Genomic DNA, 23,910 nt, shown 5'->3' on the forward strand with positions numbered 1-23,910 from the left:
AGTAAAAACTGGGTATGATCCAGAAATAGGAGATTGAAAAAGTATATTAAATGTTTTGTACAGTTTTGTTCCTGATGGTTTAGTGCCCACAAAAGCATCATCTTTCTTATTTTCAAAGTTCAGGATCTTTTGAGGCAAATGACAAACGGGTCCTCTGCCCTCAAAAAGGCAAGGATGAATAGATTCATCCCACCCAGGTAAGACATCCAATTTCAACCATAATTGCCTGAACTTCCTAAGCAGCCAAAACAAAGACAGGCTTCTCCAAGCAGCAATTCAAATTTTTTGGTGATCGTCCTTTTCCTCAAACCTCCCCCCACCCCAAAGGCAACTATGCTTTTTATTTAAGCATTTCAGCTTGTGATGGGAGAGAATGAATTCAGATCACAGCCTCTAGTTACCCTGCTGTGACATTACCCTGCTTCTGAAATGTCCAAAACATTTGAAGAAAAAAACCAAAAGGATAAAAAAAGAGAAAACAAAGAGACACTGGATAGAGGCCAGAAGTGACAAACAGGACCCTGGGACCATTCTTTCATTCAACAGCAGCAACAAGATCAAAACACTGTAATTAACACTTCCTTGCATTTTGCTTAAAAATATCTAAGAAATATTCTTACGTCACTCCATTAAGAAAGCACATAGGCCAACTTCTGAAAACAGAGCACAGAAGCTGCCAAATTCTCCATTTATTTTAACTTTCCTTTTCATAATTCATATATGCAGAGACCCAAGAGCACAGATTACCTACAGAAAATTCAGTTGCTGCAGCCAATTTTGACTTTTTATTAGGATAAAGCCTGACTTTTACACATTGTTTGAGTAGGATGCCAATGACTGCCACCAGTGAACAATATTCTCTCACTTTATTGGTGGCAGTTATTTACCTGACCTTGCCTCAGTAGAAATGAAGAAGAAAAAAAAAAACCCCAAAAAACCCAGGCTTGTTTACTTTCCCACTTGTTCTTGGGTAACAGCCTGACCTGTCAAAAAGGTAAGCTGCAGGAGGCATGTGAAGTGTATTTAACCCCAGGGATATTTCCTAAATTGTTCACAACAAACAGTTGAGCTAGCTCTGCTTGTGAACTTTGACAGTGCTCTCGGCATTGCACCATTACAGAAATACAGAAGGTATTCAAAACTACTCTTTACTTTCCCACTTGTTCTTGGGTAACAGCCTGACCTGTCAAAAAGGTAAGCTGCAGGAGGCATGTGAAGTGTATTTAACCCCAGGGATATTTCCTAAATTGTTCACAACAAACAGTTGAGCTAGCTCTGCTTGTGAACTTTGACAGTGCTCTCGGCATTGCACCATTACAGAAATACAGAAGGTATTCAAAACTACATTGCTGCCGTCTTGTTTCTGGAGTCAAGTAAGGACCAAGTACAAACTTATTCAAATATATACTCATCATGTAATTTATCTATATTATGCCTAGTGAAAATGGTCGTATCTTCCGCCTATTACTGGCCCTCTTCAACATCCCTAATGCTAATGGTGTCAGCCAGTTATTCCCCTATGCTAGGTAGAGTTCATTATCGCACTGTTCAGGCTGTTTATGTGTTCAAACACTACAAAACAACCAGACAAGATAATGGAGTATTAGCACCTTCTTCCTAATTTGAGAAAAGTCCTTTCCTTAACAAGCTTTTCTCTGTTGTCAACAAGCTTTTCCTCAGGAAATAATGTTGGAATATTGTAGCAAAGCTCAATGCATGAGCTTATTTTATTTTAAAATAATTGACTTATAATTGATTTATAATTTAAATTTGATTTTATTTTAAAACAAATCCTAGTTCAATCACTTTCTCACAAGCGCTAAGATTCATGTGTCCAAGTGGGGCAGCCAGCACCCAGGCACCCAGACGTGTTTACCCACATGGTCTGGAGATGACGCAGAGGACCAGGCCTTCAAGTCCTTGTTGCGTCTCCTGTGTCCTCCAAAGCCTGCTGAGTATGTGCTGGGTTTGGATGTGCTTTTTGCATTCTTTAGGAACTGACAGCAATTATGATCTTTTTTTTCCCTCCATCCTGTCTCACCTTTCTGCACCACTAGGACTTACTATCCTTTATCTCCTTATCTGGGTGTCTTAAAGAGTCTGTTTTCTGCTCTTGCCCGGGTGTGGACTGCTCCTTGTTCAGGCTGCCCCTTGTTTTTCTGATCAGGGTGTCCTGAAAAGCTGTAGGTGGATGTGCCAGGATCTTGATAACCTGCTAATGTAGAGGTCATCAACACCTGCCATTCTGATATCCTTTCCTTCTGGCACTTCCACATGTCAATCCACCCATTCATAACTTTTTTTTTTCCTTTTTTAAATTAGCTTTCTACAGTGCAACTGCAGGAAACACAAGGAATTCTGTTACACCCGTCATCATGACTGCATCCCAAAATTTGTATATTAAATAAACAGACTACCAGATTTTCTGTCTTTCCACCAGTGTGGAAGTTTCACTCAGCGCTGTACTTCTGTGCAAATCTTTTCTGAGTTTGATGGCAGATCAACTCAGATGGCAGAGTGTAGGTAAATGCTTTAACAATTGTACTTGGCACTGTCAACTGTTCTAGTATCAAAGCGTAACAGCAGCAGTTACCTTTCAGTTGCACAATGCAGTGCATTACTGCCTTGCTGTTGGAACAGCCTGACAATACACATTCAAAGTTTCATTTAAAGACTTAACCTATATTTTCTTGACTTAAGCCATCAGTTTTCATTCTGTACTTGTTGGCCAACATGAATAATAAGGCTCTGCCTTCCTCACAGAATCTCTACCCATACCTGAACTACTGTGGACGTAACATATTTATTTTCCTTCCCTGATTGAAGATATCCCATTGTTTCATTCAGGTTTTTTGCAGGCCTCTTCAGATTTTGGAAAGCAAACTCAAACATGCCCTATTTGGCATAGCTCTAAACAAGAAGGGACCAGTGCCTGCATCCCTGCCTGCGTGCCTGGAGAAAAGGCATGCAGCCTTTGCCAACTACAGAACGAGACTGCCAAGAGAATTTTTCTTTCAGTTAGCACGTACAGAAATTGCTGCATCCTCCTCCCTAGCCTATGGGAGCACACTCACGTCCAATACAGATTTGTAAAAAGAGCATTGTCGCATGAAATGTCAGGTGACTGTAACCCAAGAGATGAATCTGCCAGTTTACTTCTCTGCCACTCTAGGCATATTGCCAAGAAATATCTTTGACTCCCTCTATCTCAATACCTAGCCCAAGACACTGAGACTGTATCTAGGTCCTACTGAGCTCCTGGTCCCTAATAATCAGCCTCTCAATCCAGGCCTATGCTACTTCACAACTTCATTGCTTTGAATTAGCTATCACCACATTTTTTATATACTCAGAAGAAAAAATGATCTCAAACATTTTGGAAAAGATGCCCGAATCCAGATTCTTGGGCCTGATTTACACAGCTCTTCAACACTCACAGCTGGAAGTTGAACTAGAAAGGGAAACTGAGTAACTCAGTGAAGTCAAGGGCTAAAAAAAAATATATCAAACTGGGAATCCAAAACTGAACTTTTATTGCTCTAACTCAACACCCACATAATTGAAATGATGAAACAGCAACCCAAGCGGTATTAGAAATAAAATTCGTATTTAGAAAGCAGTCACATGTTGCAGTTTCAAGTATTACAGAGCCAGTAAGAAAAGCTGCAGTCTTATCTTCAAAGCAGTAGCTGACAGTAGGTTTGGGGAAGAGAAGATCATAAAAAGTGTAACAAAATTATGAATAGCTGCTCCTTAATTATTCATTGTGTATGTAGTACCTGATATAGCATAAGATTGCATAACTTTTTACTACTACCACATTTCCTCCCAAATCTCGGTCTCTGCTTGATTGGGCTTTCTGCTGCATTTCATTCAAAGCAGGGCATTATCTCTGGGAAGATGTGTTTTATTCTGTGACAGGTAGTAAAAGTCCTAGGACTGTTCCCCTGATTCTACAGGCATGGGGACACATATAAGGCATCACAAAGCAAGCAAGAGAGTGAGCTTGCAGTGCACAAGCTCTGAATACCTCTGGTTATATGTTTAAGAGTGTAACACAAAGCAAACCCAGGCTTTTGTGCTGACTACAGAGGCTTCAGCCCCCATCTTTCCATCTCAGCCATGGCAACTATAGCTCACTCAGGTCTGCTATTTATGGAGGGTCTCTCTCCAATAAAAGCTTCATAAGAAAAGATATACAATCCCTTCACAGACAGCTATCTGAGGGTCTGCTCTTCGTCATAGGAATGCTTTGGAAATAGAAGGATTTTTAGCTTCCTCCAATGCCTTTGAATTTTAACATGATAAATCAACCTATTCTTCTGATCAGCATTAAAAAAATAAATCAGTATCTCACAGGGAAAAAATAACTACGGTCACAAAGACCCGAACTCCAGTCTGAGCTACTCCAACCAACGCTTCACAGCAGGCTGACCATTTTGGTAGCATCTTCAAATGATGTATTATTTCACATTACTTTAACTCCCTGCTGCAGTTTGTTCTCATGCCCTTGATTTCCCCAGCAGAATCTGGGGCTGCAACTCCTCTGCAGCTGGAGTTAACGCTGGCCAGAATTAGCCATCCCAGGAAGCAGATGGTTTGGAGCACATCAGACAGACACTCAGTTTGTCAAAGCTATTGAATGCCAGCAGTCTCCAGCCTCATTGTTCTAAGAGCTGGCAAAAAAAAGCCCACAAGAAAACAATCTAAAAATAAGAGAATTGCAAAGGATGACAGTTAAAGGTAAATTATTTCCTGTACAGGGTAATTTCCATACAGAATAAGTTCCTGAAGAGGGACATTAAGCAAAGAATGCAACTATGTTTGGGAGATAAGTAGGCCATTTTCTAAAGATGAAGATGGTAGGTGCATGGGGAAGAGAAAATAAAGCAAAGGAAAAGGACGCACTCATCACTCAATAGTCTCTTTTCTTTTCATGGGCGTTTCACGCTTCTGTGAAACAGAGATAGTAACAATAAATGCAGCAGGGTTTCGCCAAGAAGAAACAGCCTCTCCTAAGGAATAGGGGCAAACCTGCTAAAGATTATCAAGTACACAGCTTCTGAAGAAAACCAAACACCCTGTATTGAAAGATGGGAGGAGGCATAAAAGACAAGAGCACAAGCGCCGGCACACCCTTCTCGGGCTCAGCGTGGCCGACCTTGTGCTGAAGCGGGTCTGCCAGCCCTCTTGGTCAGGCACTTTGCAGACAGGTGATGAGGAGCAAACCTGGGGCAGACCCTGCCTGATGACACCTGCACCTCAGCACCTCTTGGCCCTGCTGCCTTCAGACAACTCAGTCCTGGGAGAGAAGAGCTACATGTATATTATCAGTAAAACTGTCTACTTAACAGCTACCCAAGCCTTGCTCCCAGTCAAGAAGAATGAGGCCTCCTCCTCTTTTGGTTTAGCAGACCATGCAGTCGACACCTGGAAACACTGCATTACTGTCCAAGAGCAGCGAGGGCCAGCTGCTCCCCTCAGGGAAGGTGATTCAGGAGCCAGGGGTGACCCCAGCGCAGGCAGAGCCCTCACCAACAGGGCTGTGTCCCTCAGAGTCTAAGCCCAGTGTCCAGGCATCCATCAACAGTCCTGGACATGGCGGGCAATGAACCAGGTCTAGGGTCCATCCAGAGAATCCAGTCAGGAGCAAAAAGAGCCAGATGGCTACAGCACAGGCCCAACAGCCACCCAGGAGCCAGAGGCAGAGTGGACTGGAAATCAACACACCTACACTGGAGCTGGGGCAGGAGGGGCACCCACACCTGAGGTATCAGGGTGTGAGGAGGCCCCAGGTGAGGCTGCTCAGGGCAATCGAGGCCTGTTAGTGACCCCAGAGCCAGGACAGCTGCCTCTCCTCCCAGCAAGGTGTCCCCTCACCCCTTACACACACCCAGACACACTGAAACTTGGGTCCTTGTAGAGGCCCCCGGTGAGGCTTGTCAGGGCAGTCAAGGCCTGGTAGCACAGCCATAGCGCTGACAGTTAATGTCTGTACCCAATCCATGAGAAAAAGAAAAAAAAAAAAGCCAGCAAGGAAGCTGATGGAAGAAGTAGAAGCTGGCAGATCAGAGCATTGCTGGGATCCACCAGTCTAATATGCTGAATGGAAAGACGGTGCCAGAGGAGGAGGTACCACGCAGGGTCTCCAGTCCAGGTTGTGCTCCAGGGATAAACAGTCAAAAGAGCTTAATCCTAGCAGCTGAGCACACACCAGTGTGAGATCCAGATACAATAACATTCACTTATGGAGAAAACTCTAGCAAAATGCAGAATCTGGATTATGCAAGTCAGTATTTTTGCAAGAACGAGCTCTCTGCTTCAACAAGTTTAAGCATCCTTCCCGTCTCTGTTTGAGAAAACAAGGACTTGTCTGCAGCAGGACTTCACACACCATGGCACAGCGATGGGGAAGCATGGATGTAAACAACAGGCAGGATCCTTGGGGCACCAGTCCCATCTCCCCAGAGGCACGGTGGTCTGCAAAAGCGGCAGCATCCTCTCCATCTGTGAAGCAAGAATGAAGGTACATATCACTTTTCTGCAGTTTGAAAGTCCCTTTTGTCTATTTGAAAGATTTCTTCAAATCTAACTAGTTGGCTGGCCATAACTCCAGCACCTTAAGCTTCCCTGTTGGGACTGAAAATAAAATTTGGATTTCGGACTGCTCTGCTAAACTCATGAGAATCATCTGTCATTAGCTACAGCTAATTTAACACTCAAAGACATTTCTGTAGCCAGAACATTTAGTGCTGAAGGAGCACTAACAGTTAATAGGAGTCTTCACCTTGCAGTAGGTGAACAATGTTCAGGATCTGCCAGCCTGTGGAAGAGAAAGCTTCCCTTTCTTGCACAGGCAGACAAAAGGTCACATTTGTGTGCAACTCGAAGGGTGAGAGTCCCACAGTGTACTTGTGGTGCTCAGTCTCATACAATATATTTTGCTGTGGGATTGCTACCCAGGCAAGAAATTCACTAGCTCATAGGATAACTGCTGTTCCCAAAGTTACCCAGTTAATAAAAAAAAGTCTTGTTAAGGTATTAAGCAGAGATAAAAGAAAGTCAGAAGTATTTGGTAGGGAGGAATTTAACTACCAAAATTTGCATCAGTTAAATATGCAATTGATCCTGTTTACAGACCACTATGTATCCGGCATTACCAATAAATCATATTCTGTTTCTTCCCCTTAATTGCACTGACTGTGTTAACAAAATTAGGAGAAGAGCCTAACAAAACAGAAATAGCAGATTATTTTGAAAACAAAATTAGCAGCCTGAGGTAATGTGGCATATTGCTGAGAGAAAGCAGGTGGTCACAGGTGGCTCTGAGCCAAAAGGTAATGACTACCTATACACTGTGCTATAGGGCTTGGTTGCACTTTGATGAAATACTCTGTCTACAAGCTGGCACAACACATTTGTTTTCAGAGCAATTAAAATCTACAGTAGATCGGAAATCACCATTTTTATGAAAACCCACAGCAAGACAATAATTTACAGACCTATTGTATGAGCATAAGGATTTTGTCCTTTAGGCTAAAACCTCGTTATTTTTCATCTCATTCCATTTGGACTTCTTTTTTTCCTTAACAAACAGAGGTGTAAAAATGTAAGTACCACTATTCAGTTACATCTAACAAACTGCATATTGCATAGACAGGTGCTGTGAAGATGTTATCATCTATTATCGAAGGTGTTATTATCTGACTTTCAAGGTAACAGATTGTCCTGTGAGCTGTGCTTGTGCAGCTACCAATTTTTAGCAAGCCACTGCAGTACAGTGAGTGATTCCCTAATTGGTATCAAGGATAAGATGAAGTTAAGCCTCATCTGAGGGCACAAAGATATACTGAGATAACCACATTCCATAGAGAGATTTTCTGAAAATTAAAATATCAGGTCTATAAAGCTTACTGATCAACAATGAAATTCTTCACTTAGGAAAGAATTCCACTTCAAAATTTATCTGCATGATTTGTCAAATACTCTACGACTCATTTTCTATGATATTTAGACATTTTTCTAGAATCCAGGGAAATGGTGCTTCAATCTCCCCATAGATCCTGTCATTTTTGTGCAGCAGAACAATTTTTTGTAGTGCTGCAGTACCTCATCCATTCTTACCATTACAGTGTTAAAAAAAAAAAGCCTTCATGCTTGCAGGCCTATAGTTTATATCTTTTCAACAGACCATTCCCTCTAGGATCCCCTTGTTGCAGGAAATGAAAGGGCCTTCCTCGTGCCCTTTGAAAGCTTCAGTCGTAATGCCCCCAAAAAAGAACCAAGCGTTCAGCACCCACAAGTAAGACAACCCCAGGGCACTCTATTTTATGAGATCCCCCAAAAGATATTTCTTTACAATACCTCCTGCATGCTATACACTAGTGTTAAACAACTCAACTCATTCGTTTTCCAAAGAAATATGCTGTATAAGTTCAAGGTTGGGCCACAGCTCTTAAACCCTTGGCAGCTTCTTGCCTTCCTCCCCACATGGCTACCCCTCTTCTCTCTCTTTTTCTACATCTGCCACCCCTGTATTTTTGTCATGCTCACTAATACTCTTAGGAAAAATAATTTTAGCTACCTGTTCTAAATTGCTCTGACAAGAGGCAGAGGTGTAAACAAGAGTATATTCCCCACTGTAACAGGAAGAAATAGTCAAGCTCTTCCTAGACCGATAGAAATAGCTACTAGGGCAAAAATTCAATGAATTTCTTTAAGCTCAATCTCCACCTCCCCTAAACCAGAAATATTTAAACATAACCATTTAGAGAAAGAGACTGCATCTATTACGTAAAATGAAAAATGAAATTTGTCCATAATTGGGAAAAGCAACTTGGGTGTAGTTGGAGGACCCTAAAGAGGAGCAATTGAGGCAGGTCATTCTGCTATATCTTTATCCAGTCCCTCTGGCAAACGGGTAAAAATAAAATAAATCTCTGACTATAGTCTCCAATAGAATATTAAGTGTTTCATATTGTGCATCAGAGCACAAAAAAGTGCTCTGCTGTGTTAATTAATTTTTTCAGAAGTCACTCGATGATCTTAGAGGTCCTTTCCAACCTCAATGATTCTATGATTCTATGATTCTATTACGTAAAATGAAAAATGAAATTTGTCCATAATTGGGAAAAGCAACTTGGGTGTAGTTGGAGGACCCTAAAGAGGAGCAATTGAGGCAGGTCATTCTGCTATATCTTTATCCAGTCCCTCTGGCAAACGGGTAAAAATAAAATAAATCTCTGACTATAGTCTCCAATAGAATATTAAGTGTTTCATATTGTGCATCAGAGCACAAAAAAGTGCTCTGCTGTGTTAATTAATTTTTTCAGAAGTCCCCTTGCTCTTGCATCTTAGGTACATGTGGTGTTACAACACACCAGGCCTCTGGAGCTGCGGCATCTCCTTTCACACTGCTTGTCCTTTTCCCTTTTCCTCATAGCACACGTAGCAGAGCTAAGTTGCTGTTCATCAGCAAGGTCTCCCCCTCCTCCCGGCCCCCCACCCTTTTTCCCCCGCAGAGCCCTGAATTACGCTTCCCTCTGCACACAAATTCCTGCTCTTATCTTGCTTCAGCCTTGGTCTGTCTCCCACTGTGCAAAAATTTGCTGCTTTTAATCTTGATTTCTCAGCAATCCTTGCAGTTAAAGCTCACACACCATGGCATTTCACTGGCAATAAAAACAAACCTCTCCCTTTAGTCTACATTTCCAATGTACCTTTGCTCTCCCCGGCCTGTCCTGAGGGGCATGTGTCACTTATTTTACATTTCTGAACAGCCTCATTTTACTGCAGTCACCTAATGATGGAGTTCAGAGAGTGTCACTGAGCTTTACCTGCACCCTGCCACACGTAGCAGCTAAGTTGCTGTTCATCAGCAAGGTCTCCCCCTCCTCCCGGCCCCCCACCCTTTTTCCCCCGCCCAGCCCTGAATTACGCTTCCCTCTGCACACAAATTCCTGCTCTTATCTTGCTTCAGCCTTGGTCTGTCTCCCACTGTGCAAAAATTTGCTGCTTTTAATCTTGATTTCTCAGCAATCCTTGCAGTTAAAGCTCACACACCATGGCATTTCACTGGCAATAAAAACAAACCTCTCCCTTTAGTCTACATTTCCAATGTACCTTTGCTCTCCCCGGCCTGTCCTGAGGGGCATGTGTCACTTATTTTACATTTCTGAACAGCCTCATTTTACTGCAGTCACCTAATGATGGAGTTCAGAGAGCGTCACTGAGCTTTACCTGCACCCTGCACAGCTTTGAAGCTGTACCCACAGAAGTTGGAAGCCTAGAATATTCCTCTTGCTCAATAAAATACTGGTATTAATGCCATGGTCCCTGCAGAGCACACAACAGAGTATTTCATCGCCTCACACAGAGCAGGAGGCAGGTAGGCATTGCCTCTCCTAAGCCTTTTAGCGTACAGGACACATCAAAGACTGCTAAGCATTTTTGGCTAAAAGGTATCCCCTCCCACTGCCTCTGAAAACAGTTTGAGCTGTGGCAGAAGGCAAGTGTATTTTTATTATTATATTACTAGCAATCTTTGACGAATATTAGGAGTGTTCACAGAAGAAGCAGAGAAAATCAGTGTGAGAGTCCTGCACTTGCTGGTTGCTGTTGTGCGAAGTCCTCATGTACCGTGTGGAGGCAGAAAGAGGACAAAGCTTTTCTCCACGTATTGCTTGCCTTTCAGAAGGACATGAAACTTATGAACAGACTGTTTGGCCTGAGTCTGAAGCTTCTTCTACATTCCTTATTCTACTTGAAGAGTATTCATTCACACTGGAGCTTCAGTAGGCTCACTTACGGGAGACAGTGCTCCTCAATTCTGTGCACAGAGGAATAGCAAGACTGGCCTTTCCCTCTTGGATAAAGAGGGCAGAAATCAGAGCACCTGAAAATAATATCCAGTGCTCAAAGAATACAGTTGGCAAAGTCAAGAATCAGCAATATTACTAGCATTTTCTTTTACTCTGTATTTATTCTGATTCTATGGATACAGATCAAATAGGTATTTATTATTGTTTCACCTGCTCTGAAGATGGAACTGCAACTGCCTTTAAAAACAGCTTGAAAAGCCACCTGATTCTACTAAAATGCCCATTAAACCTCTGCTTAAATTTAATCTGTAGCTTCTTATAGAAGTTTCTTCCAAAAAGTTTCAAAGAGGTAACACTGTATCCTAACTGTACACTAATTTTTTTAACACTAGTAATTAAATTTGCTTCTTTCTTCAACGCTGACAAAGGTCACCTGAACAAATGGCCAGATTTCAAGAAGCACTGGAAACTTTATGTATCCACTGTACTCAAAAAAAGATTCATCGCTTCTCCAATGCAAGTTGTTCAATGCCATCAACCTCTCTGTAAAAAAGTCTGTATCATTTAAGAAGCAGTATCACTTATTTTGCAGAACTGCCAAAAATACACTCGTTTCAATGAAGAAAATTCAGTAAGACAGGTCCATCTTCTCCATTGCTTTAGTCCCTTTAGCTCCTTACCTTTTGTAAAACTGAGACTGGAGACCCTAGTTCAGCAAAGCATTTTGTCATACACTGAAGTTCCACTGGAATCAAAATACTTCATTAAATCAGGGCCTCTGTGGTTAACAATTTCTGCACCACTGAGAGGAAAGCTGGACAAAACAGTTATTTTTCAGATTCAGGTAAATATTTGAACATAGTTCAATAAAAAAGCAGCCGTGCAGAGCAAGATCTTACATTAAAAGCATTATCACTAGCCTGAAATCAAACTGACAAACTTTAAATCAGACTTCAGCTGATCTTCAGACCATAAAGAAATACTTCTTCCTTCATTCAGTTCATGTACAGCAATGAAAGACTAGTAGCCCAGAGATTTTACTTAGCCTGGTGGACAATGCAGCTGAGGTCAAACAGTGACATAAGTGTGTCTTCATTGCATTTGACTGAAGTTCAATAAACTTGTGTAGATAAAACTGTCAAAGGCAGGGATGCTGTTAACAATTTCATGAAGGCAGAGCATTCCGTGAGATGAAAGGCAGCTGCCAGCTTGCAGCCACAGGACTATACCGTTACAAACAATGAACAGAGACAAAATTTATCAATTAGTGCTTGTCATCCAACTGGTTTGTCTGAACTTAGTAGAACTTAAGAATTACATTTAACAGAAAGAGGTAACCTTCTCCTCTCCTCCCCCTGCTCCCATCCAGATTATAATATATGAAATTAACTGAATACTCAGAGGAAGCTTACAAATTTCTGGGGGGCTCAGAAGCAATTTTCAATTTAACCATGTGAAACGCGTGTGAATTGATCCAGCCCATTTAAATGAGCTCAACAGGAGAGTCAGCTAGTATAAAATAATTTGCTTGGGAATGAAATCTGCCCCTATCCTTCAGCAGTCCTGTCCCTCTCCAAACCCACGTACACTTTCTTAGCCATGTACGGAGTTGCTTTAAATAACAGAATGTCATCTATCAGAAAATCCATTAAAGCCACAATACATTAAAATGAATTTGCATACACCAGACCCTCTGCAATATCTCATTTCCAGACATTCACTAGTTTGCATGCAAAGGCAGGTAAAACTGAAATGCAAAACAACAAATTCTTGCTGTTTTGAGTATTCAAAAGCTGTTCTTGAGCACTTGTGCAGATGCTGTAAATGAGAAGTGTTTTTGCTTTGTTTTAAGAGGAAGACATTCCTGTTACAATTCCAAGGCAGGGGGACAGTTGACATCTATGTAAATAAGTAGCCCATTTGGGCTGCTAGTATTTAATCCATCTACTAACTAAGTACTATAGCACTTAATAAGTACTCATCAAACTCACTCGAGATTTCAAGTAGCAGTATCAAAGATATTTCAGAACAGGTTGCTTCCTATTATTCCTCAGAGCCTCAATCTTGCCCCCACAGACATTAAGAAGAAAGAGGACTAACAGGAAGGTTAGTGGAAGCTATTGTGGAAAAAAAAAACCAAGCTGCAGAGCATCCAGCATCCCTTCCCATTGCAGCAAGGCCAGTCATCAGCAACTTCAGCATTAGCCAGCTCCGTATCTCCTGTACGAAAGACACAGTGCTGTTGAGCAATTAAGGACCAGTGTAAGTGGATTTATCCCAGGAAGGAGGAAGAATGACAATTCAATGTAATAATACAAACATGTCCAGACATTTAATAATAATCAGTTAGTGGGGCAAAAATAACTGTAAGCTATGGAGAATGTTGTATCTGGGATTCATTTTTACTCTGCCGAAAGTAATGCTGGGGCAATAAATTTCATTTTATATCCAATAGTAACTACCACTATGATTTACTGTAATTTCAAACAAAAGTAAGCAACTGACACACAGTGATATGTACCACCATCTGAGCATAAATTCATAATAACATTTAATCAGCCATTTGCTATAGAAGGATATTTGCCTCTTGGATTGCCTTTAATCAGTACTAACAAAATTAAAAAGAAACATAATTTGAAATGGAGAGAAAATTAGATGTGCCATTAAACTGGTTCTCTCTCATGCCTGAGATTTTGCGACTGCAGTCACATCTGATGTGCCTAAGGGTCCATCCCAATTTTCATTCCTGTCAGTGGGAGACTTTGCTTCAAGGATACTGGATCAGACTGGAACTGGAGTAGGCTTTGATTTTTTTTTTTTTTTTTTTTAAACTTTGAAAGCTCAGCACATGGTCACACTGGGCCCTGTTGTAGATGGCACTGCACTCTTTCCCATCATTAACTCTGTGTGTTCCTTTTATCCTTCACTTTTGGGGCTTTGCAATTCAAGAGCAATGCAAAAAATGTAAAGGGATATTTTCTCTCACCAGCATAAGATTTATTTACTTTTAATTAAAAAAACAGATTGATATTAGACAAAAGGTAAAATGCCTTAAAAGATTTTCAAGTGTTGTCTTAGAATATTTTCAGACTTGTTAAAAACATTGTGGAAAAGCTGATAGATTTCTCTATGTCCAACAAAGCGCACAAGATATGAAAGAACGCTATTCCTAATCCTTGAGAGAGGAACCAAACAAAAACCATTTGGACATAGGCAGATCATCCCCCTTTATTTGTTCTGATAGTTCATGCTCTGGCTCTCCTGACAACCCAAACTTATGCACTGATAAAATAAAAACCCTGAATTATATATAGACACACAAGCACTTTAATGTCAGTAAAAAAAAGTATAAAAAGTATAAAATCTTCTGTTCTTTTCTGCTCCCACAAACAAATCTCAGTGATAAAAACTGAACCAAAATAGTAAGTGACTAATAGTCACACAACCCTGATGTTGGGGTTTTTTATGCAATGGTAACCTACTAAATTGTTCACAAAATCTTTGTTGCTGGATAAAGGGTTTATTGTTAAAAAAAACCCTGAAAACAAACAACTTTAAACCCACCAGAATCCATGTGAACTAGACAATACAAGGGCTTTGGAGACCCTGGCCATGATCCTGCTCTGTAGGCGGTCTCCCACACCAGCTTGGGCTAGCTCCTTTGCCTCCCTCCCTCTGCATTTCTCCCTGTGTAAAAAGGAGCATTCGCTTCCTTTGAAAAGCGCTATTCAGAAATGTGCACTGAACAAAGATATATCACCTATTAGTGCCTGGTATGACAAAATTATATCAGTCCCAAAACCACAATGAAAACTGGACTTCCTTGCCTATATGATTCACCCTGTTATACGTCACATTCCCAAAATTACATGTTTTACCCATAAAACAAATCACATGGGTTTCACAGAGAATTCTTTGCAAAAGGATTTCTTAAAGCAATACAGCATTACAACTTCAGGTCCTTTATGTGAAGCCCCCACATATGTCTATAAATATTTAATCCAACTGAAAAGCTGTCAAATGTTACCTATGCTTGTAAGAGTCTCTGCACTGTATTTTTGTTTGACAAGCCACATTTTACTAAAAAACAAGAATTATTCAGAAAAGTTCACCTGGGACAATATTCACATATATCAAATTCTAGGAGGGGAAACAGCATTTCTTCCATTTATTGCCCTGAGAAACTTCCTATATGGTAGATTTTATATTTTGTGTGTGTGTTTATGTATTTGACATATGCAATATCACATCTTCATTACACTTACCCTTACATTACTCCAACTTGTTTATAAGGAAGGATCCAAGTAATACCAGAGTCCAAACCATAAAATCATTTCTTAATCTACAGTAACTTATAGCTTAACTGACTTTATATAGCCTTTTGGCAGCAGTACATCTACTGTATTTGTATTTTAGTTCACATGCCACTTTCAAGGCTCCAATATTTCAGCACAATTACAAATTCATGAGATAGGTAGCCTCCGTTACAGAGATAGCAGCAATCTGTAAAAGGGTATTAAGAAAAGGAGTAATTTATTGGCTCATGAAGGTTCCAAGTGAGCAGTTGCATTAGCATGACAGCAGGAGGTCAAGAGACTCATTAGCCAGCATTATAAGATATGCAACTCAGTATTTTTATAGTAGCGGGACATACATGCAACATATACTTTAGAAAACACAATTACTGGGGCGCTCACTTTGGCATTAACTTTGACTCTATTTCCCAACCCACCTGAATGAAGCCTGTGGGTACCCATTGTGGGGGTGGCTCATTGCTGTGTGCCTACAATAGGAAATCTGTTCCAAATATCCAGCTTTGTCTCATACACTGCTATATTACAAAAAAACCAAAAAACAACAACAAAAAAAACTTGTCCGGTAACACTGTGGGACAGAAACAGTGAAAACAGCAGAGAGATGAACATCTGCTGTCCCCCTTACCTGGGTAAATGATCCTAACAACAGCAACTACATCCCTTGCACCAGCAGAACATGAACCCTAACTTGGCTGATGCAACCATCGGAGATTATCTTGTTAATACCTGAGCTCATGTTTTCAGTTTGAACAACAAAGGAAGCATGGCCCAGGTTTGAAATTCAGGAGTGGGGACAAGGGGAAGGGAAGGCAGATGGTGGATGAAAAGAGGGAAAAATGACGTATGTGCGTGGGGCTGGAGGAGAGATACAGCAGCAAGGCAGCATTTACAAAATGCTCATTCTCAGACTGAGAAGAAAGAGTGTTTAAAGCCTTCACCTTGGATAAAAATCTAAATGTATGACATGGTACAAAACTGAATAAATTAACAAAAATGAAGGTGTTAGAACCTGATAAAATAAAGTGGCATGGCTCCACTGATTCCAGTGGTACTGTGCCATTTTACACCCACAGAGGATGGCTCTAGGTCATTTTAAAAGACCTTCACTTTCAAAGGAATGAAATCTACAGACAGTCTAAAGCTTCTTACTGTGATTCATTCACACAGGGGGAAAAAAAAAAGACTCAAATAACCTTGCAGAAATACACAGTTCTTGTATGAAACAGCAATGCCAACAGGGTGACCAGGTACCTTGTTTAAATTGGCTTAAGGTTTGGCTGGCATTTCTCATCTCTCCCACTCTTCCCTCTCTGGTCAGACACCCCACATCCTTTGTCTATGGAACAAGGGATTAAAGTAGAGACATACAAGTGTTTTTGTCTAAATCAGATATGTAGAATGCAATAATTGCCTCTGAATGTGCTTCATGACTGATACCAGCAAACACCTTAATTATTAATTGAATTTCTTCAAACTAACTGTATCAAAGCCTAATACATCAACTCTTATCACAACTGCAGCACTCCAAGACTTCAACATTATTTCTAATTAAACACATGGGTACCTATATGAAAGGGAAAGAACACGAGCTTGGTTATTTTCATAGATATTAGACATTCCTTACATTCTGCAAGAAGCTATCTCTCTTAAGCATTGGGTTATTTCTCAATAAGAGCTGATTTTTTTTTTTTTTTAAATCAGAAACATCAGATATTGCCTTCCCTTAGAGGTATTTTGGCCTAATTTTGATCTCACCTAAAAATGGCAATGCCAGACTAGCATAAAAACCAGAGTAAGAGCAGAATCATGATCAAATCTGGAGTCTAATACTAAGCAGACCTACAGAGGTTTCATTCAGCTGATACCTGTATTATTCAGGCTTTTTATCAATCTCAACTTTTGACACTCCTTCCCCTCAGTCATGGTTTTTTCACATAACACATCATTACGCTGTGGAGTTAATTGCCACAGGATGTTTGGAGGCCAAGAGCATATAAGGGTCAACAAAGAGATTACCAAATAGATTAACAGGAAACAGATTCATCGGGGAATACTGTCAAGAGTTCAATGCCATCTCTAAGTCAAGGTCCTTAAACTGAAGGTCATTGGAAAGACCTATGTCTCCTCATAGCCAGGCTCAGACAAACCCTCGTGCCTTCCTCCTGTAGAAAGCCACTACTAGGCAAAGTACTGTGCTACACAGCCCTGTGGTGTGACCCCACACAGCTGTCCCATGTTCTTCATCTCTGTGAAGAATCATACTGCTGCTTCCTTTCATAAATATATAGGGCAGCAGACTTGAAAAACTGAAGGGACAGATGTTCAGCAACTGTAATTTATAGGGATGATATATAAATGAGCCAGTAGGAAAGCATTAACTGGAGGAAGTTACATTAAAAAAAAAAAAAAGAGCTGCACAGTAACAGTAAAAATAAGTTTAGCTCTTTACTGAAATCCTAGTGAAAAACAGATAAATAAGATGGAATATAGGTCAATCTAAAACAGCTAGTCACACCTCAGTGGAAAGCACCATCCAGGTCCAGGGCTACTATCTCCTCTGAGCAAAAGCCCTGAGTGTTTGCACAGAGTTTGCAATCTGAATGCAGACTTTCCATGAGAAGAGGTGCTTCACCACAGTGGCAATTTTTTAAAATCTTACTCCACTGTTTCCAAAACCCTCTATGTTTTGGGAGGAGAATGAGTCTGTTGTTCATTTGTCTGAAGGGCAGAGGAAGCTGAGAGTGGCCCCGGTGGGTTCTGCTGCACATCTCCCAGCACCACGGCACAAAGAACACTGCCCTGGGAATAGAAAGTCTTGACAAATAGCAGAAATGCCATAAACCTAGCTTCTCATCCGTAGTGACTGGTGGGTCTGAAATAGCTGCTTCATCTGCTCCTAAAAATCTCATTCACATTGGCAGCACTGCATGGCCAGGTATGCCAACACACATACAGAATAAGCAAGTTTTAAGGCTGCGTCTTAATACTAATCCGAATTAAGACAGTTATATGATAATGCAGTCAGATCAAGTTTAACTACAATCCCTTCAGTTATAATCTAGTGATGGGTGGACTTCAAATGCTCAGACATTTAATAATATAATTTCTGGCCAATGCAGGCATTCTGTCAGGAATCTCTTCCCCACCCCCAGTCCTCGTGTCCTTTTTCCTTTTTCTCCTCCTCCCGTACGATGTCCTTAAACCCACTCCTCTCTCTGACTTTTGTCATCACATTACCTGACTTTCTTTCGCCTTCCTTTGTACCACGTTCCCCTTCCTTCACATCTTAATAGAGGGATATCTTTCCAGTATCTGGAAGGGACAGAGATAAAAAACCCTTTCTTAAGGGGTTATGTCATTTGACTATCCCAAATTGCACTACAAGGCTGTGCCTTTTACAAAGTTCAAAGAACCAGACCTGGAGCCCAGCAAGGGAATTGATTATCCATTTCCTGGAGATAACAGTCCTCCTGGAATACTCTAGTAGGTCCCTCTGCCCTTATCCTGAAATCAGGTTAGACACATTGATGCTGACTTGGGCTGCCCATCAAAATAAAAATGAAGGTGACCTGCAGAAGAGTTCAGGCTTTGCATCCATACAGTTGGCTCACACGCTTCTTTTAAAAGCCAATGAAGTGAGAGTACGTGAAATTTGAGAGAACTTTTGGCAAGCCTTGCTCACACAGTGTGATAAGCGCTTACCCTCCCTTAAAGGCTGGCCAAATGACCCCGAGGTACAAATCACTTTCTCACTTAACTATTGTCATCTGGAAGGATGATAACAGACAGCATACTGAAGGAATCCCGTATGCTAAACACCTTTTCTCCCTCATTTTTTTATTCATCATTGCATCTGAAAGGAGTAAGTTGAATCCAAATTGAGGCTGCACATACATAAACATTTTAGCAGACCAAAAAGAGCCCTCCACATGTATTAATATTTTGTGCTAATAGTTGTATTCAGAGATGCCAGGTAAATCAGAATTCACTGTCCTGCAAGCCATACAAACACACATATATGCTGTCCCTGTCCTAGATAGCAACTGTATCCTGGCTGCTTTCATGCTCAACACAAAGCGCACATATGCTGCAGCTATCTCTGCTTATATAAGTTGTATAGGTTTGGGTTTTATCACATTTTCATGGAAATTCAGTTCAGTGCTCAATTTGCCCTTATTTAAATGCTAATTTCAGTGAAGTGGTTTAACAAAGCAATTATGAAAAAAAGGCTCTAATCTTCCACTGACTGAGTAGGGAAAAACTCAGAATGCGGTAGACAGATTAACCATGTAAATGCAATATAAGCGATCTGTTTCATACTTAATGCATTCAGTTGATAAGTGATTCGGTTACAAAGGTGACAGTTCAGCTTCCTTTTCTAAATATATAACACCAAAGAAAGAACAAAACACTAACACCTCATGCAAGCTTTAATAATTATACTTAGCAACCTCTCTTGTTTTCTGTACTTAACATTCGCTCTTGTTTTCCTTCTTAATGTATGTTTATCCATTTTATTTAGAACTTCTGACTGTAAGATATAATCTGATAGTTTAGAAAGCATTTTGCTATAATTGTAGTTAGTCAAGTTAAGTGCCACAATTTTAAATGGTTTAATGTTAATTCCACCTCCCCCCTCCACCAGAGCTGCAACTGAAGCTGATAGTGCCAAGCAGTTCAAGACGCCTCCACCTACTAGAATCAAAATGCACTAGTTCTACCAGCTTTCTAAAGCCTCTTCAGGTAGAAATTAAATATGAACATCCAACCTACAACAATACATTTCTCAGGGCAAGGGTAGACAAAAGAGAGAAGTGATACAAGGGAGTTTTAGGCCTGATATTCATTTCTTGGCTAATCTACAGTGCCATTAGAATTTGCAACATCTTTCTGCTCTTGGGAACAGGTAACATGTGACTGACAGATATCTGTGAGATGCTGTCAAATGCTCAATCTTCTGCCCTCTGAATCTGTGGAATTTTATACAAGTTGAATACACAAAGGATTTAATGTCACTGTTGATTTATGAGTTTCAAATACCAACTTTTTATTTTCTAAATTTAATCATCTCAGTTCTCTCCTTCCAGAAACCCGTTACCTCTCTTTGAGAGCTTCCTCACAGACTTCCTATCATCTTTTCAACTCTCTCCCCAGTGCTTTCCTGGTTTCTTCCATCCCCTCCCAAGTGTGTTGCCCCAAGGTTGTACAATCCGTAGGGACAGGGCGATAAGGGAGGAGAACAAAACAAAGGCAGCTGCTCACCACAGACAGAATCCAAGGGCTGAAGAAGCAGGGAAGAGTCTATGACAAATGGTCAGGAAAGATTTTTGGCCATGAAGTTAAGGCATTCACCTTTTGGATTTATTTTTCATCTGAAGAGTGTCCATTAGTAACAAAAAAAAGCAAATTATAACAGATGATACATAATATTCATGAAATAATTATCACAAGAGTAAATTAATTGATGGTAATTTCCAAAGCTCAGCTTAGTCTTTCTCCTGTCAATCCTCAGTGCATCACGAGACATCTGCGTTGTGTGATGTTCCCAAAAGGTTTGTGCTATACAGTTGAGTATTGCTGTAGCATAGAGAAATGTAATTCTTGTGAAGCCAATGGAATGACTCCTGTTTAAGCTGAGGCAAATTCCATGTGCAGTATAGCTCTGCAGCAACTGTGTTTAACACTAGAGAGGCAGTGGTATACAATGAAAATAGCGGGATGCAAGGACATGCATACCTTTTTCATAAGCCATCAAAAGAAAAAATCTACCCTGGAAATCTTGAGCCATGCAACCAGATGTGCTGGTTTTGGCTGGGAGAGAGTTATTTTTCTTCATAGTAGCTAGTATGGGGCTATATTTTGGCTTTGTGCTGAAAAATAGCGTTGATAATACAGGGATGTTTTCGTTACTGCTGAGCAGTGCTTACACAGAGTCAAGGCCTTTTCTGCTTCTCACACCACCCCACCAGTGAGGAGGCTGGGGGTGCACAAGAAGTTGGGAGGGGACACAGCTGGGACAGCTGACCCAAACTGGCCAAAGGGATATTCCATGCCATATGACATCATGCTCAGCATATAAAGCTGGGGGGAAGAAGAAGGAAGCAGAAGGAAGTTCAGAGCAATGGCGTTTGTCTTCCCAAGTCACCGTTACGCGTGATGGAGCCCTGCTTTCCTGGAGATGGCTGAACACCTGCCTGCTCATGGGAAGTAATTCCTTGTTTTGCTCTGCTTGTGTGCGCGGCTTTTGCTTTACCTATTAAACTGTCTTTATCTCCACCCACCAGTTTTCTCAGTTTTACCCTTCCGATTCTCTCCCCCATCCCACCGCAGGGGAGTGAGCGAGTGGCTGTGTGGTGCTTAGTTGCCAACTGGGGTTAAACCACGACACCAGATATTGATGTATTCTGTATGGATTCCCTAACCTCTATGGTTTACTCAAGAAAGCAATCACTTGAGTAGCACAGTCAAGGGGAAATGAGTTAGTTTTCCGTCATCCATCCAATGCAAATGGTAGAGCATTCAATAGGGATGCATATTTCTAACTTCTCTAAATTGGTGGGCAGCTATGTTGGGCCTCCCTGTTGCTAAAATACACAATCCAGTGTGGCACTGTGCCAGCTCATTGGACTAGGAGGGCAGTGTCTACATAGGATAGCAATGCACTGCAATTCCCAGAATATAGGGAAAAACTGCAGCTCCAAGGTCCACAACAGTTCTTGTGCTACCCAGGGTTGTATCTTAATAAAATAGATCTGTGACGTTCAGAGTCTACAAAATGTACTCAGTAATCCTGGTTACTGGACATCTCTGAAAAAGACTTGTCACACCCTTTTCCTGAACCCAGCTGAGGTTTTAAACAGAAAAATGTTGTTCTTCCCGTAACAATATAACAATACAATGTGGGAAAGGAAGAGCATTTGAGAGAGAAGAGATTACAACAATTCAATGTGAACACAGTCACACACCATCCACCACACCTTCGACCTATATAACGTCATTTTATTTTTTGTTTGTCAACTCTTTTTATCTGTCTGGACTAGCTTTCTAAGTACCATGAGTGAAAAATACATAGCATGTCCGCAAATTAGCAAGAGCTTGAGTCTCTAAAGCCAGAAAGGAATTTCCTTTGGTGCAAGATAGGTGTTGATTGTTTCCATTCTCCTTACAGTCTACTGTAGTTTCCCAGAGGTCTTGGTGACTATACTTGCCTATTTCTTCATGAATGTGTGTAAAGAAGGAAGGAGAAGAGCTGCAGAAGAGAATGGGAATGATGGATGAGTTATGGTCAAAAGACAGTTTTTCTAAACTTAAAATCTTATTTTTGAGACAGAAAAGGGTCAGGGATTGCGCTCACTTTCATTATCCAACGAGTGAACAGTTTAGCTCCGCTTCATAAGCAAAGCAGCACCCTGCTTAGTACTCAGCCAACTGTGGGGTGGAGATCTGAGTATTCCCAATATCAGCACTAGGCAAAAGGCTCATTGATACTTATGTGGAAACATTCATTTTGACAGTCAACAGTGTTCTTCAGAGATTACTTCCATGCATTATTTCTTCTGCTGCCTGAGGGCATGAAAAACCCCCAAACCTAAGCAACTCCAGAAAGCCACAGGTATCTGCACAAAATCTGCATGTGTTGGGGTTCTGCCTGCAGTTGTGGGGTACTGCACCAAAGATGAAGCACTCCAAACAGATTCACAGTGAGCAGAGCTGGCTAACGAAGAAAACTCTTCATTCTCTCAGTCTAGTGCAATCACAGTCCAGCTGGAGAAAACACTCTGCATTCCCACAAACGCAGTTAAGATTTTGAATGTTCAGAACTGTTCAGAACTGATCTTTTGTCTCCACCATGCCATGAACGGTGTATGTCCTTACCAGGAGCAGCAAGGACCACTTGTTAAATGTGTCCTGTTTGAGAGCTGGCAGGCACTGTTAGTCACAGCCAAGACAAGATTTCCGTGTGGCATTTAATGCAAGCCATTAACAGGTGAACATACGTAGGAATTAATCAAGAGCATTTGCTGCATACCGCAAAAAAAAATGACAATGAAGCAAGCGGTCAATGTTAGCAAGGTCTCAACTAAGTCTAGTACTGAACCACAAAGTACCTTTTGGAAAAAACATCATTAATGAAAAGTGACCAAGAGAGAAGAGCAATGACAGCAGGAGCTCACCCCAACCTTCCAATGGCAATGCAGTATATGCACTGAGTATGAGTAAATACAAGTAAATAAACACAAAGCTTTTGGACATGACTCACTTAAGGTAGGCAGGGAAGTGGACCAAAATGCCAGAGTTTCAAATTCCTGATCTCAGTCCAGATCCATGCTTTGTAAGTTGCTCTACTCTAAAAAGCAGAGTTACAATTCTGGAGCTGGGAACATTTAGTTCTGATTTAACTCAAGAATCCGTTTTTCTGGTGTTGACTTTCACAAATTTTAAAGCAATACAGTCTTAGCATTAAATTCAATTTTAACTTATTCAGCCAGGTCTTTATCTTACACAGTTTTCATTAAAATAAGGCTGCTATTTTTGTTTAAAGAAAATATGACAGCTACAAAATAGAGCTATCCTTCTCTGGTTTTCATAAATCAAAAGTTTCATTCAATATATTGCCCTTTTATAATCCTGCCCTTGATTTCAAGAGTAACGTCTAAACATAAACAGTAGGGAGAGAAGAGCTGAGTTAATACACAAACCCACCAAATACTAGAATACAAGTCTGACTGAAATCCACAAAGCTTTCAATGAAACAAAACAAAACTTCGTTTGGT

This window comes from Aptenodytes forsteri, unplaced genomic scaffold (genome assembly GCF_000699145.1).
Source record: "Aptenodytes forsteri isolate BGI_AS27 unplaced genomic scaffold, ASM69914v1 Scaffold278, whole genome shotgun sequence".
NCBI lineage: Eukaryota > Metazoa > Chordata > Aves > Sphenisciformes > Spheniscidae > Aptenodytes > Aptenodytes forsteri.